This window comes from Danio aesculapii, chromosome 11 (assembly GCF_903798145.1).
Source record: "Danio aesculapii chromosome 11, fDanAes4.1, whole genome shotgun sequence".
Lineage (NCBI taxonomy): Eukaryota > Metazoa > Chordata > Actinopteri > Cypriniformes > Danionidae > Danio > Danio aesculapii.
This window is the reverse complement of record NC_079445.1, coordinates 9,854,248-9,859,086: the sequence shown is the minus strand read 5'-3', so window position 1 is coordinate 9,859,086 and position 4,839 is coordinate 9,854,248. Positions and strand designations below refer to the sequence as shown.

The window sequence follows — 4,839 nt, the reverse complement described above, 5'->3', positions numbered from 1 at the left end:
TCAAATTAAAGCTGACAGTCTGCAAATAAAGCACATCATGTCACATTTCAAATCCATTGTGTTGGTGTAGAGCCAAAAATGTTAAAATTGTGTCAATGTCCAAATATTTATGGACCTAACTGTATTTGCAACTTTGATCAGTCACACCAGGAAAACATACACAATATTTAACCAACAAAAGCAAGCATTTTACACTCTTTTTAACATCTCTCAACCATTAGCCTGTACTTCTAATGGTACAACTAACCACTTGGCTGAAAATGCTCAGTTTTCCTGCTGGGCCACTATTTTAGTGCTTGCAGTTTTATTAAGGGAGCCTCTCAGAGAACAGCTTCACTGCACAGACCACTTAATTACACATAATGCACCTTAAATTATAGTGTATGTTTGGTATGCGCCACTATGATGGTGTCAAACTGTCTCTTAAAAGAGCCTCGCTTAACAATGTAATGGTGGTGAGATATCAGAAAACTCCCATGGTTCAGTCCTCTTGCTTAGGAGTTTCCAGCATAGCTCTTTAAATGTGGAATAACCAGCAATCGCTGCATACGACAGGTATAATAAAGTTGTATGGATTAGTTCAAATGCAATACCAAAGGACAATATATTTTATATTAATATACCATTTATTTTAGTGATGTTTTAACATATCCATTTTTAAATACATTGTATTATTTAGCATGACCTATGAACAAAATTATATTTATTACATAATATTAATAAATGCTGTAAAAATATATAACTTTAGTCCAGGGTACATGCATTAAAGGGCACCTATTTGACCCCTTTTTCAAAATTTAAGATAAGTCTTGTATCTCCAGAATGTGTCTGTAAAGATTCATCTTAGAACACCCATCAGATTATTTATTATAGCTTTCAGAATATTGGGATTTGCAGCTTTGAACGCTAGCTTGTTGTCTGTGCCTTTAATGCTCGTTCTCCCCGCCCACCATTCCCATGTGCCTCTCAGAGTGTGCCTCCATCTCCGGCTGCATCAGATAAACAGCAGTGACAAACATGAAGCAGATTTCATAACGTTTGTGAGAAATGCTACAGCAAAAACTTGCCCAATGATTATTTGATGTATTTGTTGAGGAGTTAATTCAAGCCATTCTGCAACGATGAGTCCCGCACAATGTCTTTACAAAGTTCACACAGACAGCGTGCGCGTATAACTTTGCACTGTTTTTGCACGCAAATGTGACAGGATACACGTTAATATCCACTGCTGTATGGATATCCGTTATGTTAATGTACAAACTAAACCTCATTTAATGTCCACAAACCGGGATTGAAGCGTCTTCTTTTATAATTGTTCTGACACGCGGCTGTGCTGATAAAGACAATAAAATCGCTGTAATTCATTACAAACATGCACTGTTTTAACAGGGTATATACAGGAATCCTAAAGATAATTTCAATACCATTTTAAGACTTTTTAAAGACTTTCTCAGAATTTTAAGACCTCATCACCACTTCAAGTTCTAATCAGTATCAAACCTTTAACTTAATAAACAGTTGTATTTAAATAAATCAATGAAGCACAACCATGCAACAGAACTTCGATAAGCTTGGAAGAAACAAAGCTTAAAGAATAAATTACGTGGTTGGCTTCAGCCACTGTTAAAACTCGTCTTTCTCCAACCAAGAGTACGCAAACTTACATTTTCCCATTTTGCCGTCTGTTTCGCTCTATGGTTTCGCTATGTGGAGAGCATCACATCACCTTTCTGCGTTTGTCGCAAATTTTGTGACATCACCCGGACAATGGAGGTTGGCCAGACGTGCCCCGGCCTGAACAAATCGTGTGGATCGAGCACACCATTGTTGATATTAGGAGGAAAATAAATATTTTAAAATTGTTTTGGAATCAAACACTTTGGACAACGCTTGAACAAAATTTAAGACCTTATTAAAAACTAAAAACTCACTCTTGATCACATTTGATGATGACTGATGATCACAGAGAGCTGAACAGATCTTTTAATCCTGGTTGCTTTGCAAACATCCTGTCTCGTTGATAATTATATGCGTTACTACAGATATATGTTAATACGCGGCTGTCAATAAATTCGGTGGGCAAGGAAACCGCACTCCATCACTTTGCGGTTGGTCTCAAAATGGGAGGGATTTGGATCCTATTTTAATTTTTTTTTTTAAAAACACTTATTGTCTTTATATCACTCCAATATAACTGTGGACACACTACCTACACACAGTTCTGTCAAAACAGCTTACAAAAGCTGACGTTCATCATAGGTGCCCTTTAACTAATGTTAGACCTTACTGTAAATTATTACCATTGTTCAAATTTAATAATAAATAATTGTACTGGTCCAAATTTAATGACATTTTAATATGTAATATTAGAAATTAAATTATTTCTCATTTATACGGTGCTTCTGAAATAGTACACAATTTCAGATATTTAGAACCCAAGCATAACAGAAGAAATCCTGACCAGATTTTGGTTCCAGCAAAAAAGTTGTTTCCAGCATATATGCCAATTAAATGTAAAGACCCAAAATCTTTTGCTGGCTGTAGTCATTTAAATTTTTTCGCATTAAAAAGTTTCTATAAGTTATTCTAACCTCACATATTGTTTCATATAAAAACAAAACCCAAAGTAAACCTGTAGTACAAAAAAAGTGCTAATGCTATCCTGAGACTAAAACTGAACAGATTTATTGTAGTTACTGTTTTCAAACAGGTTTCCCTAATCACCTCAACTTTACACTATATTACCAAAATCTGACAAATGTGTGATGATGCGTGGCCAGTGCATAAAACATCCGACACTAGATCTAAATCTAATCCAGAGGTGCCCAAAGTAGGGCCTGTGGGACAAAGTTGGCCTATGGTAACCTTTGGTTTAGCCCGACATCCTACCTGAAAAAAAGAAGGATAATGATGGGGAGATGGTTGGGGTGAATAACTTTGATAGAGATCGTCATTTTGAATTTAAAGTAAACTTTTGGTTAATTGAGCTACAATAAAAGCCAATTAAAATGAAACGTTTCATTTAAATGTTGTAAATGAATCAGACATTTAAAATATAAATACTTTCACTTGACAGGACAATGCACAAGACATTGGCGAGCAAACCAAGGCAAAGGCAGGAGCAGCTCATCTAGTGTATTCAGCATTGAAATCCACTGTGTTATAAATGAGATTTATGTTTATGTTTTTACTATAATAAGTTCATAAAAAAAGTTACTGCATCAATATTTAATGTTTTAAAGCAACATTTTCTAGTCATTTTTAAATAATATGCAAACAAATTAGGAAATTACCCATGGCAAATTTAATGTATTAGGGTTAGGTATATTTAACTTCGACCCACAGCCCTCAATCAAGTTGGCCCTTTATAAGAAAATGTTTGGGCACCCCTGATCTAATCAGTCAGATCAGCCTATAAATCATATCCAGCCTAATTTATAACCTGCACATCAGCTATGACTGCTAAAATTATTCACTGAGAAGCTCCAACAAAACTGCAAACCAGCATAACACATTTAGGTCATATCCACACACAGAGCAGTGTTCAAAGCATTATCCTAGATGCCCTTCTTAAAACAGGACTGGATCATATTTAACAGATAAAACAGAATGAGGACAGCAAATTTATGTAAACTTAAAATGTAACGTTTAAAAACATTCCAATAGTCATGTAAACTTATAAATACGGGTATAGATATTCCAGCAAAATGTCACAATATAAGCAAATATAAAGTTAAAAAGAAGCAAATGAATACAGCTTTTCAGGGTTGGTTAACCCAAAAAAACTCTTATTACTCACCGTCATGTAGTTGCAACAACCTTCATTCATCTTACAAATTAAGATATTTAGATGAAATTAGAGAGCTCCCTCATTCTCCAAATGGCGCAAAGGTCTCGAGATGTTCAAAAATATCAAAAATAATGTCAAAACATTCCATGTGACTACAGTGGTTTGAATGTAATCAGGAGAAGCTCCAAGAACACTTTTGTGCACCAAGAACTGTTAAAACTATGTTTGACAAAAGCTATGTTTTCATCCAACTATCCCATTAAGCACTTTTTAATGCGATTCCAAATGTGTATACATTTTGAAAACGTGCTAAAAACTTATGAAACTTACTTTTTTTTTGATAAGGAAAATGTGCATGATTCCTGGCACACCTCGTTGAAAACATCAACTTTTCAGAATACCTTGAGCGCACTGCGAGTCATGTGACTAGGCTAGGCTAGGATAGGGAGCGCTTGGATTTCAAAACATCTTAATATGTGTTCCGAATAGGGTTGTCACAATATTGGAATTCAGTACCACTCGGTACTTAAATAAAAAAAAAAGTCAATTTCCTGCTAACATTTGAGTGCTGTGGAGAATGTTCTTAAACGCAGCTGACTTGCCATTGTTTTCAAATGCTCAACAGAAACGACTGTGATTGGCCATTCACGGAACTCACCGCTGTTTACTGAGTGTAAACACAGATACAGGGACACTGGAATGTTTTAAAATCACGTTGATCAGCTGGTTTGTCTATAAGCTGACATGCAAGCAATCACTGATGAATCGCGGCTTTAAAATGCTAAGTAAACACTAGCATTACACTAAGTAAACAGCCGTGAGTTTGGTGAACCAATGACCTTCACGGCCAATCACAGTCACTTCTGTTGAGCACGTGAACACAATGACAAGTCAGCGCTGTTTAAAAACGCGCTCCACATCGCTTAAATGTTTGCAGGAAATGGACGTTTTTAAAATTCCAGTACCGATTGGTATCAAATTCAAATATCGTGACAACCCTAGTTCCGAAAATGAAGGTCTCAGGGGATTGGAGCGAGGAGAGTATGAAT

At 35.8% G+C, this 4,839-nt stretch overlaps 1 protein-coding gene across 1 annotated transcript in view; it reads right to left on the bottom strand.

Annotated features, from left to right (window-relative positions):
• Positions 1 to 4,392: 4,392 nt before the first annotated feature.
• The window catches only part of vmac (vimentin type intermediate filament associated coiled-coil protein), a 9,014-nt gene continuing 8,567 nt past the window's right edge, over positions 4,393 to 4,839 (bottom strand). The window contains exon 2 of the mRNA XM_056468369.1: positions 4,393 to 4,839. This exon is cut by the window's right edge and continues 1,161 nt beyond it. The gene's annotated coding sequence lies outside the window, so the exon portion shown is untranslated.